General features: G+C 43.0%; 1 long non-coding RNA gene across 5 annotated transcripts in view; it reads right to left on the minus strand.

Annotated features, from left to right (window-relative positions):
• Nucleotides 1-2156: 2156 nt before the first annotated feature.
• The window catches only part of LOC134481983 (uncharacterized), a 30866-nt gene continuing 17721 nt past the window's right edge, over nt 2157-15301 (minus strand). For 3 of the 5 annotated variants that reach the window (XR_010057942.1, XR_010057941.1, XR_010057945.1), the window contains 4 exons: nt 6721-6959; nt 5668-5777; nt 4882-5002; nt 2157-3320 (listed from right to left, as the gene is read on the minus strand). This is a non-coding gene — a long non-coding RNA (uncharacterized LOC134481983). Of the gene's footprint in view, nt 3321-3591; nt 5003-5667; nt 5778-6720; nt 6960-15301 lie in introns of those variants that run through there. The other 2 variants (XR_010057944.1, XR_010057943.1) reach the window with 2 other exon arrangements.

The raw sequence follows: 15301 nt of genomic DNA on the forward strand, positions 1-15301 counted from the left end.
AAGCCAACAGAAAAAGAAAAGATCCCGAAGAGAAGGAAGGTACAAGAATCAGAGACCCACTCATTTACATAATCAGGGGTCCCATGAAAGTAATAAACCGGAAGCTTTAGTGTATATGCAGAAGGGTCTGGTGTAGATTGCATAGGCCCTGTGATTGCTACTTGGGTCTATGTGAGTTCATATGAGCTTGGTTTTAGATGGACTTGTTTTCCTGGGATAGAAGAGTAGAAATTTAACTAAGGAAAAATGGAAGGCATCCCTTGTCAGGGAGCAAACTGGTTCATGCTCATCATGGGCTCGCTGCTGGCACTTTCTTAACAAAAGACAGGTTAGGAAAGGAAAGACGTAACAGGATTATTTCATCAGTTTTAGATGACACAGAAGCCTTTGGAAAGGATTACCCACAGAGCCAAAGTCTGGCCAAAGCAAGTAGATAGTTGTGGAGAAATGTGACTAGGTTTTACAAAAGTGTGTGTACTGGGAGTGCAGGAGGAAAGGGTAATAGACTAGAAAGAATGTGTCAGGGTCTGATTTTCTGGCTTACCTTGCATTCTGAAAGGAAAGCAGATGTCTCCTGCTACAAGATGGGTCAGACAGCTTCTTCTTGACCACACTTTTGGGGTGAAAAGCAGGAGATCATAATGTTGTCTTGCTTCTGTGATTTTGTCAGTTGCCAACATGGGATAAGTTGAGGTCTTCTTTTCTGAGTCTCCAAGATTTGTAGAAAATTCTGGTAAAAAGTTTGTCTCTAAGGATGAGCTTTGAAATAGTGTGATAACTGGGCAGGGGTGAGGGACTTCATGAAGCTTTTCAAAGACTATGCTATTCTAGATAACTTTTGTTGGTGATCCATGTTACTGTGTTTCCAGAACATAGCTTTCTCTAAATAAAGATTTAATAACTGGATTTTTTTCTCTCTAGTCTTTGAGCGTTTAAAGAAACAATTAGAAGTCTTACCCTTCCCTTCCAATAACAAACTCTCTTAAACTAAGATTGAAGAGAGTCCAAAGCCCAGAGCTTTTGAGTATTGAGTGATATAGTGAGTATTGAGGCCCATTAATTATCTTGTGCCTATATGATCAGTATCTACCCTGACATAGACCATTGACTACGTGTCTATGACTGCTTTCTACATTTGGTGGATACTGCACTGTTTGCTAAAATCCTCCAGTGATCTTCACTCTGTTGCTTCAACTCCATGTAAGAGAAGATTTGCGTTGTCCTCCTCAGGGCCTCCCTAGTTCATCATTAGCTGTGCCCTCCAGAGATAGCTCTTCTCGGTATGTCCCACTCTGGTTTTTCTCCCTGGTGATGTGTTCATTTGTAGTGATCACGTTAACATATTTCTCCAGGTCCATCTTATCTATGAAGATTATTATCCTCAAGTTTTATGAAGCAGTTCTTGCCACTGATTGGCTTGCGGTTGACTATATGCTGTGGAGTGAATTTGTATGTCGAAACACACACTCCCAGTGGGACTGTACTTGGAGGCTGTAGTCAGGGGGTTGTACCTTTTTGGTGGGAATGGTATCCATACAGAGGGAGACCGGAAGGACCCCTTTTCTCTCTCTGCTGTCTATTTCCATGTGAGGACACAGTGAGATGGCATCATCTGAAATCCAGATAAGCCCTTTCCAGCCCTGGTACCTGCTTCTTCAACATACCAGGTTCTATAAGAAATGAATGCTTCTTTTGAAAAAAAATACAGTCTGTGGTAATGTGTTGTGGAAACTTGTGATTGATATTACATTGTCATGTTTTTCAATCTAAGGGGGAAGCCAAAAGAGAGAGGGAGAGTGGTAGAATCACAGGTGATACAGAAAAAGCAGGGGTTGCACTCTCCCTAAGCCTGCTACTGCTAATGAAGGTCTGTGGTATAATGTGCTTTAAGTCAGTTTGAGATGGTTTTCTGTTTTCTAGCCTAAGCCCTCCTCTTTTTACATCTTCCTTCTACTTCTTTTTTTTTTTAACATGAGATTGGTTTTATTTTTTTCCATCTTTATTAAGTTGGGTATTCCTTATTTACATTTCAAATGTTATTCCATTTCCCGGTCTCCAGGCCAACATCCCCCAAGCCCCTCTCCCTCCCCTTCTATATGGGTGTTCCCCTTCCCATCCTCCCCCATTACTGCCCTCCCCCCAACAATTCCATTCACTGGGGGTCCAGCCTTGGCAGGACCAAGGGCTTCCCCTTCCACTGGTGCCCCAACTAGGATATTCATTGCTACCTATGCAGTTGGAGTCCAAGGTCAGTCCATGTATAGTCTTTGGGTAGTGGCTTAGTCCCTGGAAGCTCTGATTGGTTGGCATTGTTGTTCATATGGGATCTCAAGCCCCTTCAGCTCTTTCAGCCCTTTCTCTGATTCCTTCAACGGGGGGTTGCGTTCTCAGTTCAGTGGTTTGCTGCTGGCATTTGCCTATGTGTTTGCCATATTATGGCTGTGTCTCTCAGGAGAGATATACATCTGGTTCCTGTCAGCCTGCACTCCTTTGCTTCATCCATCTTCTCTAGTTTGGTGGCTGTATAAGTATGGGCCACATGTGGGGCAGGCTCTGAATGGGCGTTCCTTCTGCCACTGTTCTAAACTTTGCCTCCCTATTCCCTGCCAAGGGTATTCTTGTTCCCTTCCTTCTACTTCTCCACATTCTTCTAAAACCAGTGTTCACCCAAATAATAATAATAATAATAATAATAATAATAATAATAATAAAGATGTTGGTCTCGTTTTATGTTTCCATGCCATTTTTAATTGGTAGCAAGCGTATTGCATCCTGAAGAATTCTCATTTTGGGGCTTCTCAACATCTCCCTTAACAGTCCAATGTTATAAAATTTGAGACACCCATATCCTTAGTCTGCTATTCCCAAAGTTTGCTGAGATGTGTGCTAGAAGCAGTCTTGTGTCATCTAGCCTTTGCTTCCGAGTTCCCCTTGCACCAGCTGCAGCATAAAAATCTGTGCTTGTCCTATAAAATGTCCTAACTTTCAGTTTGGAGACATAGCCACTGTTCATTTAGAGTCTCCCTGGCACCAAGCTGACATGAATGCTTGATACCTACTTTTCAAAATGGCATGTCTGACCAGAGCCAACGTTTCTTTCATTCACATAACAACCTCCAGCATGACACAGCTTCTTTCTCCCAAGGTTCCCGTCACTGCTCCTTCATCAATTTGTTCTTCCTTGTTGGGTAGAATGGAGTCTGGGATAGCAGTTCTGCTTTTACATCCTTTTCTCTCTCAGAGGCGGAATTGTTAGCTCTGTGAGTTAGGTAGCTCAACTGGGACTGACCCAAGGGATGTATTTGTGGTAATTCACATGCCTGGAAGTAAGGAGTTTGATATGAGCTTCAGATCAGCAGAGAAATTGGATTTATTTTGGACACTATATCAGGAGGAAAAGGACCAGAGCTGTGGGAGAAATTGAGGTGATTGAATAGATCAGAACAAGGCTAAAGGCTGTGCACTTTTTCTTTCAAGAAATGAAACACAGGTTTCTAGAGACACTGTGTCTACGTTAGAATGACACTGTCAATGTTTGGCAAAGTCGGGATAAAATGCAGACCACTTTATGCCAGGGCTGGCAATTGTCAGTCTGAGATGTATCCATGTTGGGGATCACCATTGACTCTCCTGGTGCTTCCTCAAAGAAAGCTAGAAGCACCTTTCTGGTTGGGGCTCAATGGAGAGAGAAGGCTTGTCAGGCGGTGGCAAATGGTCGTAGTATGTGGGACAGGGTAGATCTTTTTCTGTTACTTAGGAAAGGTAGATAGTGGGATGAGTTTTAGGGTCAGCCACTTTGGAGTTCAAATCCTTCTGCTTACTTCAAGCTGTGGCCCAGAATAAGTCACAAAACACATTGGCATGCCAGCATCCTCCTAGGTGGATAGAGAGAGGAACCCTGAGACATGCTGGTAAGGAATTGATTTTCAGCTTGGTAAACATTTCATACAGGATTAACACAGCCTTATGGATTCAAGAGAAGTCCTGAGGCCCAGCAGTGGGAGCAGAAGTGGACACAGGATCCCATCCCTAACTAGGAAGCCATGGTGCAAATGATACCTGCTGAGAAAGCGAAAATATCAATGAGTGTATCGACCATACACTCCAGCATAGGCCCCATGTCAGCTGTAGATGGGGAGCTACTTTCATATTTCTTTTTGGCAGGCTTTTTGTTTTATTTATTCATTCACTTATTTGGTATTTTTCTTAATGATATTATTTTGATAATGTTTTTGAGATGGGAGAAAGATCATGAAATTAGACTCTGAAAAAATTTAATAAATAGAAGGAAACAAAAGTACATGGAGCAAATAGGATAAGAAGGTTCCTGGGAACTCTGTAAAATGTGGGGAATGGCTAATGGAGAAAGATCTGTGAGGAGAAACAAGGTAGGGTTAGGAGGAGAATGTTCCAAGAAGCCTGAGGCAGAAGTTGCGCTCAGGAGAGGCTGAGGTCTCCTCTCTGCTGGCTCACTATGTATGGAGGTTTACACATCATACACATATATCAATGTCAATATATAATAATAATATAATAGTAAGACAATGGCAAAGTGTACAGAGAAAACACACAATTATACACAATTTAAAAACAATGACAGATAACAAGGACAAGGAAGAGGAGCTTGACCAGGGATCCCCTATTCAGATTAGAAAGGCAAATCAGTATCTGGACCTTAGAAGCTCCTTTGCTCTCTTTGCTGGTTACTTTCCTTCGGCTTCCTCCAAAGAACAGTTGTCCTAGCATTTCTGAAATTATTATCTTGCTTTCTTTCCTTGATTTGCTACCTCTTGCCGTATCTCTAAGCCCTGTGTCCTTGTGGTTTGTTGTTTTGAGCTCCATGTGGGCCACATCATACTGAATGCTGCTTCTGTGACTCACCGTTTTGGCTCTGCATGGGCTTTGTGAAGTTGACCAGTTCGTTCCAGATGATAGAAGACAGTGGAGAAAACCTAGATACAGACAAGAAGAGAGGGCTCACTCCATGGGCTGGGACCTCGGTCTAATTTAAAGAGAGAAAGAGAGCTAAGCGTTAACATTCAACTCTGCACTCTGACTGCATATGCAATGTGACCATCTGGCTCATGCTCCTAGTAGTGTGAATTCACTGTATCCTCACAATATAAGTCAAAAGAAACTCTTCCCTCATTAAGGTGCTGTCCAGTGATTTGTTCACCAAAATGACAATGAGTTCAGAAGACTGGTAACCAGATCTTTGGCTGTTAATCATCTGACCATGGGTAGCCTTTGGAACTGGGTTGCAGGAAGAACTTGGAACTTTGAGCTATAAAAGTGCTCGAATGCTATAGATACAAACCACTGGTTCATCCCAATCCTGGGAGCTCAGAAGACCAGGATGCTGAGCTAAGAGTCAATGGTGGAAATCTGACTCTAAAGGTTTCAGCAGGAAACCTTGGAAACTGGGCTGGAGTCAGCTTGTGCAATATTCTGGCAATGAATCTAGTTTCATTCTATCTGTGACTGGAGGAGTTGACTAGAAGAAGACATCGGGGTACTTTCTGGAATGACAGAAATGTGTACTTGACCTGGGTGTTTACCCAGGCATGTAGGTTTACATCATTGTATGCAAATTTCTACCCCAACATAAATGGTTGCAAAATAACAAATTATTGTATAAGTATTTACATTATCACCATCTGATGTTACCTTGTCATTATGTCTTATTCTTCAATGATGGCATCGAAATGCTTCCCACATGGACTATGAGCTTTGTCTACTGTGTATAGGTTGTAGTCTGTTGTATTGCAGGGCTATGTCTGCTTACACAGTTATGCACAAGGAAAAACATAGAGATATGTTAATAAACCAAACAGAAGACAAGCAAAATACCTTACTGTAGGACAACATCCTAGCAGGTGACCCATGTGGTACAAATTTAGCTAAGTGACGCTGCTTTTAAAACTTGGTTTCATGGATATACTTGCTAAGGTTAATGATGTTGTATATTTTCATGCTTGTGCTATTTTGCACTACACTTTCAAACTATAAATATATGTTTCTAATAAGAATCAAATGTTTGCAAAAGCCCTGGAGTACCTCCCAGGTTGAAAATCATCAGTCTAGTCATATTAACTCTGTGTTGGAAGCCTGGATGTTGCCTTTTGTTTATGCTAAAGTGCTTTGTTAGTAGCTGGCCTTAGGTGTTAACACTTTAGCTGGTGATCTGGGAGACTAAATGACTCCTGATACACACACACACACACACACACACACACACACACACACACACATACACACACACACACATGTTACTGTGCAGAAGCAGAGACAGAGAAATAAGTATAGAGAGGCTGGAAACTCTGATCAAACCACACTAGGGCTTAGTATCACTTTTACAGACCAGTTTGGGTTGTGTGAGATGGTGAGTCATTTGTTTCTGCTCAACCCACTGTACTACAACAATGCTTTGCCTAAAGATCTTGCTAAAATATAGGCATAAGGAATATCCCAATGACAGTTGGTGAAGCACTTCCTTCATGACCGTAAGGTTCTTATTTTGGAGTCCCAGCACCTATATAAAAGCCTTGCACAGTGGCTGCCTGTGTATTTCTATAATCTCACAGTAGTTGAGGTGGATGTGGGAGGTTCCCAGGGGTTCATTGGCTGCCCAACTTCAAGTTGATGAACTGTGGATTCACTGAGAGACCCTATCTCAAACTATAAGATGGGAAGCAATCAAGGAAAATACCTAACACCTACCATTGGCCTCTCTCTTCTGACATATGCAAAATGGCACATGTGTGAACATGCAATTCACACAAATAAAGTAGTTAAAGTTGGGGTTGAGGTGGGACTTGGGATTCCATATTTCTAACAAACTGAACAATGTAACTGTTCTGTGAACTCCAGGTCAGTGCTGAGAGGATCACGGATGAGGAGTTGACACTGTTGCATTTTATCTGCCTCTCAGTGAGAATCCAGTTTAATGGTGGATAAGACTGAAAAAGAATAGAGATAAATCAGGGATAGGATGTCCAACATGGTAGCCAGCGTCCTCACATAGCTATTTACATGGAAATAGGATAGATTGACAAACTCAGTTTTTAAGTCCAAATAGTCACATTTGCAGTGTACAATGGTTAGATAAAACAAATCCTGAATGCTGTATTGTTAACACCATAGACTCAGAACACTTTCCTGGTCATGAAGAACTCTATTGTGCAGCCCTGCTGGGAGAGAACTGGACCCCCAGCAGACTAGAACCTGAGAGCTGGAGAGCCTTCTAGAACAGTCAGTCACTCACTGATACATCACTTAATCTGAGGATGCTACACAGTGCACTTATGGTGAGCACTTGTGATAAACAGTCCACACAGACTCCCTTAGTGTCATTCTAAATCTCTTGACCTGCTCTACTCAGGTGCCTGTCTTTGGCATCACTTTGTTCTCACCACTGAATTCCCAGCACATGAGACTTGCTTTGGTGCAAGGGTGGTGGGCCTTCACGTGGTTTTTCAACGTAAAGAAGCCCAATTTTGGGACTTTCTAAGTGGTATTCAGAGCCTGGCTATGTTGTCAAGGCTCAGGCTGCCTTTGCTGCTTCAGACAAGTGGGTTTTTGTTTCCTTCATTGTATACCGGCTTCCTTAGAAATATACTTCTGGGAAAAAACTGGTCCCATAAGGAAGATTTCAAAATCTCCAGTTCTAACTTAGCAATCTCATTTTATAAACAAAAGAAACAGAGGTTCAGGGAATAGGAGGGCCTGACCCTTCCAGGGTTACACGGCCAATTAGTTGTAGAGCTGAGATCCGAAGTGGACATCCTTGACCTGAGCAGTATCTCTCACCAGCTCACTGTTAATTAACTTTGTGAGCTACATATCCTGTGACTTCTGCTTTAGCATGCTCCTGGAAAGGAAGACAAGGCCTGATAAACTTCTGGAACCTCCACTGGCCCCTTGCTTGGGTCACTTTGAGGAAGCCATGCTGTTCAGCGAGTCCTGGTTTGTGACAGACAGCTCCTGGGAAGTGAGTACCTTGGGGACTTCAGAGACAGGACACTGACCATATCATTTGCCCACATTTGCAACTTAGAGGTTATAGTATCTATACAGTCAGCTTCTGAGTGCTTGAGACTTGTCATCTCCTGAGACCAAAAGGAGCCATCAGGAGGTACTTGTTCTTTCCTGTGTAGTCTCGGAGTACTGGCCCAGCACCGGCTTCGGGTTTCTGCTTGTCTGGACCAGAAGGTAACTAATTTTCTAGAGTGGGAGTGTGAGTCCATTGTTGGCTTCATTAACTGTAAAATGATGATTGCTGGTTCCCTCATCTGCTGTCTTCTTCCATTTTTGTTTTTATAGTAGATCTTTCTTGAGCTTCTATCTGTCCCTCTGGTAACACTTTATCTCTATATTCAAAACGCTAGCCATCTGCCAAAGAACAGAAGTTTCTGAGCTTCTCCTAAGTGGTTCTGAGGAGGAATTGGATTCAGTTAAAGCTATTGGACATTGAAAAGGGTTTGTTCAGAACGATCTGAGGAACAAGGCTTCAGCAATTGAGCCTGACTCTTAAACTGTATTCTCCCCAAGACACCCATGGGCCGATTATTCCAGACACGCTGTCTCTTACTTCACGGACTTGTTAACCCAACAGTCATTTATAACTTTCGTTATTTTGAAGAATATTCTAAATTTAAGTCTCTTTTCTTACTCTATGACAATTCACTGGTATATGTATATATATATATATATATATATATTATGTAGGCTTCCACAAGTCCACAAGGATGCTAGTATTTACACCCCAGAGGTCTTGTTCAGCACGTATTTGTGCCCCTGATATTTCTGACCCTTATATACATAGGTACATAGGTAGCTTTTTGGGAGGCAAGCCAAGTGATTCATCCAAATATTCTGACCAGCCGCAAGAGAAGGACCAAGTGTCAGAAACAGGGTGGAGAGGTCCAGGTTGACAAGGTGCTCTTCTCTCTAAAGAAGAATGTTATATTTCCTAAATTCATGACTGACAGCACTGGTTGGGTCACTCGAGGTCCACCCCATTCCCTCCTTATTTGTCATTCTGCCTTAGAGACTCTAGGAAGCAAAAATTACCTCCACTTCTCATCTTGCTTGTCACCTTGGTTCCCGTGTAAGATCATACTGGATAACTGGATGCTGTTGGTTGGATTCTGGAGGGTCTGCTTCCATTCTTGAGCAAAGCCCACAAGCCTTTGTAGGAGAGGGATTCTGTTTGATTCACTTAACCTATCTCCCTTCTTTCTGTTTGTGATATAGAAGTGATGTCTGAAGGTACAGCATCTCTTTATAAGTATGTGGCTTGAGAAGGAAATGCGTTGTGTTTAAAGGTGGCAGAGCCAAGAGGCAGAAGGAGTTTGGATCCTTAACAATAGCCTTGAGCAGCTGCCTGTTCCCAAGCCCACTACTCTGGCATACTCTTTTTTTTTTTTTGGTTCTTTTTTTCGGAGCTGGGGACCGAACCCAGGGCCTTGCGCTTCCTAGGTAAGCGCTCTACCACTGAGCTAAATCCCCAGCCCCTGGCATACTCTTATAAGAGAAAACAAACTGACTTCTTGAAGCCACTGCTGGTTGTGCTCTAGATTGCTCTCAAATATATTCTTTAAAACTCCATGAAAAAATGTGAGTTTTCAGCCCCCTACTTTTTCCACTGGGCTTTCTTAGTTAAGAAGCCGGGGGTTACCAGAGTGAAACCCAGACTGAACTCCAGATTGGAATTTGGAATCTTGGGTCCTACCACTTGACATCCATATGCACCCTCAAGACCCTTTTGCATAAAGCATATCCTTGATCCATATGTTCATCTGAAAAAATTGTAGTGTTTAGCCATTTTGCCTTTTCTGGAATTATATGGAAACTTGGGAAGGCATATGCTTCAACATTCTTTGTCTTGTTCTGAGCCTCTTTGATTTTATTTTATAGCTCCCATGTTTCTATATAATTGAACAAAGGGGTTGGAAGAGAATGAATGTAAATCATGAGAAATAATGTCACTGTTTTATTCTGTTAGGTGCTGGGTTAGTTAGGGAGCATGGATAACTAACAGATGCAAAGTAAGTCTACTCTTTTCCAGGTAGGCTACTCAAGACCCCAGAAGCCTGGGAAGGCACCAATTTCCTTCACAGGCACCGAGTTGCCTGGGAGAGCAGAGCCAGTTACCTGGTCGGAGTCCAGCAGATCCAGTCTAGGTCTCATTCCCTGTTTCCTCAGCAGTCCATTCCATGTGGGGTAGAAAGGATGTGGGAGAAGAGCTGGTAGGAGCAGCTTCAAGTCAGGAAGGCTCTGAGGGGATCATTGCTTACAGATTGGTAGGATGCTGGCTGGACACTCAAGCTCTATCCATGGCATGTGTCTCTCAGGGAGACCAGATAAGCACGGGGAAGGCCCCATTGTAGGGAATGCTCAGAAATCTAGCTGTTACAGTAGCATGGTATATATGTGTTCTTCCTTGAATAAACCATGTGTTTTCTCAGACCCATGACTACCCCTGCCTCCAAACTGCTTTGTTTTCAAACTTGTTCACACAATGCCACGATGGCTTTTATTTAAGGTTTTTTTTTTTTTTTTTTTTGGCTAAAGATATTTCTTTTCATTTTCTTCTCTCAAACAATATATCCCGACAGAAGTTTTCCCTCCCTCCACTCCTCCCAGTTCTGCTCCCACTTCCCCTTTCCAGAGATCTACTGCTCCTCCATTGACCTGCAGAAAAGAAAAGGCCTTCCAGGGATATCAACTGGACCCAGCTTGATACAGCATGACAAGATGCAGTCAGACTAGGCACAAACTCTCATATCCAGGCTGGATGTGGCAGCCAGTATGATGAAAAGGGTCCCAAGAGCAGGCAAAGGAGTCAGAGACAATAGCCTAGTAAGAGCACCAGTGAAAGGGGAGGCCTTGGTCCTGCCAAGACTGAATCCCCAGTGAACGGGATTTATTTAAGTTTTAGTGATGAAATATTGCTTGTATTAATTAAAAAATATATATGTATACCTAAGTTTTCTTCAGCTGATTTGGCATATATATACATATATATATATACATATACATACATACATACATATATATATATATATATATATATATATATATATGAAAATATACAAATACCACCTGATGAATTTTCAAGATTGACCACATAGTATTGGATAAATATTTAGGTACTCATTCCTTGGGAAAACTGATCCTTCCTCTTTAAGTCACCTTTAATTAGCTGTAGCTCTTCATCTAGGAATAGGGGACTCGTGAGATTTCCCTTATCCACATTGGCAAGCATGCCAACTGGTATTGTCACTGCTTAGGTCCTGATTAGGCAGCCGTATCACCAAGATCCTGTGGATACAATTCCACCGTGCTCTGTTAAAGACAGTATCTCACAGCAGATGTCCTGGTCCTCTGGTTTTTACACTCTTTCTACCCTCTCTTCTGTGATGTTTCCTGGGCCTTAGATATGGGGTTGTGTTTTAGATATATCAAATGAAGTTGAGATGTGAAAAGCTCATGAGGCTTCTTAAGCCTGTCTAGATAGTGCTGTTGTCCCTAGAACACTAGTTCTTACTACAGCCTGACATCTATTGGACACTTTGCTAGTGAGAGCATTCACAATATAGCACATCAGAAAGCTTTAAATCAGAGCATCATACACAAGGTAGGCCTCTTCTTGCCTGATACATCCTAAGGCTATGGGTTTGGGGCGGCACAGTGGTTTCTGTTCTGTGCTTCCTTATGTGTAAGTTCTACTCTGAAGGCAACTTCAGGAATAAGGTTGTTTTAGAGGTTCAGCCTCTAAAACATAGGCAGACCATCATAGGCAGACCTCTTTCTTAAGAATAGGTCAATTGCACTTGACCAGAGCTTTAGATGATTTTCAGAAACACAGCCTTGAACCCAGAATTGAAAGCTATATTTCAAAGAGAGTAGAGTGGTTACTGTATAGGGGGCAATTGCTATCCTTTTCTCATTCGAATGGTCTCCCAAGGTAATTTTACATATCTCATGTATACATATTGTCTCCACAAATCACCACCTCTCTACCCAACATGTTGTAGGCATGCAATGACAGTGACCTACCAATTCTGCTGGCTGATTGAGGCCAGCGCCTCTGGGAGGGGTCACAGCACTCATTATTTATAGCCTAGTAGATATTTGTCTGTGGTCTTCAACCTTTGCCTCCTTTTGTGTTTTCTGTATTTCTTTTTGGCATTTTAATGATTGGTTTTCTTGCCCCTGGGTCTTTGGGCTTTCTAACTGTTCTCAAACCATGTCAAAGACTCTCTACCTGCTACTCAGAAACCATTCAGAGAGATCTACAGGCTGGGAGGGCAAGTGTTGCTACCATCAGGAGAGGAGACAGTGAGGCTGGCCTGTGTGGATTTGAATTAGAAGGCAGGGACCTGAGTTGTAGTTTAGTTTGGCAACCAGGTAAATTTGTCACTATAGTGAACAGGGGTATCTTCTATCTATCTATCTATCTATCTATCTATCTATCTATCTATCTATCTATCTATCTATCTATCTACAGGGTCTCACATATTCCACAGTAGCATTGAACTCATTATGTTAACTTACCAGTTGAACTTCTGATCCTCCAACTTATATCCCTAAGTTCAGTGATGTCAGTTGCGCACCTTTACACCTGGTTTATAGGGTGCCAAATATTGAACCTGAGGTTTGTTCATGCTAGGCAAACACTCTACCAAATGAGCTACGTCTTCTGCACCCTATTATCTTTACTTCGATTTCTGCTTCCTGTAAATTAATTATCCACTGTCTCCATCCTTGCCCTTGTTCCCATCCTGAATGGGGAGGAAGTCCCTTGTCCTTCACCATTTTCTTTTGTGCTTTTTTTCCCTGGGTAACTGAGGCTGCATCTCTGAGCTGAAAGCCCTTTGGTTGCTAAGCCTTAGTCCCAGTCATTTCCATGGATGGACTGAAGATGACAGAGTGATGGATGCTGCTGTTGTCATACTGTGATAGGGAAATGTTTTCTCTGTCTGTTGTGGAAACCTCCCTGCTACTGATATTTTCCTGGGGCTCAGAAGCTTGACAGATGACAGTCAAAAGTAGCATGTGGTGACCTAGGGGTCCTTGCCAGTTTCCACCCTTTGAGTGCTTTTAGGCACTGCCTAGCCTTAGAAATATTTACTATGTTGTGAAGGTTTGAATAAGAGAAGAGAAAAATAAATGGCCATGGAGGTCTTTAGAGGGTGTCTAAAGTCCAAGAAGCAAGAAGGGGGTAGGCTGGGCTTCTATGACCAATTACCTCATTCCTATTGTCTGGAGATATGGCAGAGTGGGGAGAAGAGGCCCTTCTAGACACCTGTGTGACCTCCTGAGCAGAATACCTCCAGCTCTTCTGCAGTAATAGCTGTATAAGGTATGGGTAGTTGTTTCCTGGACAGGAGGTGGCCTGTAACCCAGCTACAACATCTTGGCAGCCCAAGCAGATGTCACAAATGATGTAGCTTCTACTATTATTGGGAGTGGGCAAAAGTATGCCCTCTGATAGCTGGGGAGAGCGCAATGCTCAGCCCTATGGAGTTGCTTCCAAAGAGCTGATTGTGCCACTCTCAAATGCTTTCTCTTATGCATCCGCTATGTGTGTCTGAGTGGTCTATCCTTCCAAGGACATGAGGCCCAGACAAAACCCAGGAAAAGTACACATAGCAACACTACTGACTTTTAACCTGGAGTCAGAATAAAACCATGAGTGTTGTCTTTTTTGTTTGATGTGTTTGCTTAAGAATTTGCTCTTCATTGGAAAGTGAAAGACCTTATTGAGTCCCCAGGACTGAGCAGGAGCAACAAACTAACAAACAAACAAACAGACAGACAAACAAACAGCACATGAACTAGAAGGATTTGTTTCTTTTGTGTCACATGAGAGAAGACACAGGACCCCAAAGTACCTAACATTTTTCTGTGGTTTTTCTGGGAGGAGGAAGGGAAGGGTAGTGTGAGCCAATGTTTTTCCTACATATGACATCCGCCCACCTGCCTGTGGTGGCTTCTTTTGAGTTCTGACTCAGAGTTTGAATGGGACAGAAAGTGCAGATGCTGGATGGAAAGAGTGGCTCTGCTCACCCTGCTTGACCCTGAACCAGGAGCCTCTGGCTATAAAGAAGTATGTCCCATGACCAGTGCCTGCTTCTGCTGGGAGATAGCAGGAACACACCCACCTTAACATCCTGCAGGAGCAGACATGAGTCCTGAACCAGCTTTGAAGTGTAAAATCATGAAAATGAAGGGAACTTGGAAATAAGCAGGTTCTACCCAGACCAGTTAATGGCAAAGCCTGTCAAGTAGGAGACTAGAGGCCACACTACATAAATTGCTTCCTCCTGAAGCTGCTCCCTGATGGCTCTGTACCCTCCTGGTTCTGGCCCAGCTCAGCTGTGGGCTAGCAGAAGTGGTCCATGTGGTCAGTGCTTTGGCACAACCTGGGTTGGAAGAAGAAGCTGACAGCAACCATCTCTCCAAGGGTCAGGTGAAATCAGAGCAGAACCAGTGAGCTTAAAGCATGGCCTTCAGAAGCTAGGTCTGCACTGGAGGAAATCAGGGAAAGGAGGATGGACTTACAGAAAGGATAGAGTGAAAAGCTGAAATGTTAAGGGAGAGTGAGGGGAAGCAGCCAACATAGGAGAAAGCAATCCGAGTAAAAGGACACAAACCAAGTTTGGGGATGAGAACCCAAGTATGAGACTGAGAAAATTGGTTTAAAAGTGCTCAGTTTTTGAAAAGACTATTCTTGGTCCTGCTGTGTAACTGCAGAAGCAAAGAGGGAGCTGGGGAGCCCAAATCCTAAAATAGCCTAGCCACAGTGGACACAGCAGCCTCTGAGATGAGAATCAGTTGCTAGGACCAGACTTAAGCTGGCAAGATACTGGGCTGGCGAGAACTGTGGTAGCTGCAAGCCTCCTCTGAATCATCTGCAAAGTGGCATAACTTTAGACATAGGACCCTGGGTGGTAAGGACAGAAGCAAAGAGGAAGCCTGAGTTAGCATTGGATGCTCTGTGCCTCAGTTTCGCCACTGTGTAGTGGGAATTATAACGCCTCTGGCTTTACCTCTTTATGTTTCTGTAAGAGCTCAGCAGACAATTATTCCTTTCCTACCTCCCTCTTTCTCCCTTTCCCTTTTCTCCTGCTCTTTCTCCATGTCTCTCTTTCCTTTCTTCTCCCTGAATTCCCTGCTCCTTTTCTCTCTCCTTCCCTGTTCCTTCATCTCTTTCTCTTTTATCACCTACACTGCTTTCTTTTCCCTTCCTTCCTTCCTTCCTTCCTTCCTTCCTTCCTTCCTTCCTTCCTTC

This window comes from Rattus norvegicus, chromosome 15 (genome assembly GCF_036323735.1).
Source record: "Rattus norvegicus strain BN/NHsdMcwi chromosome 15, GRCr8, whole genome shotgun sequence".
NCBI classification, from domain to species: Eukaryota; Metazoa; Chordata; class Mammalia; order Rodentia; family Muridae; genus Rattus; species Rattus norvegicus.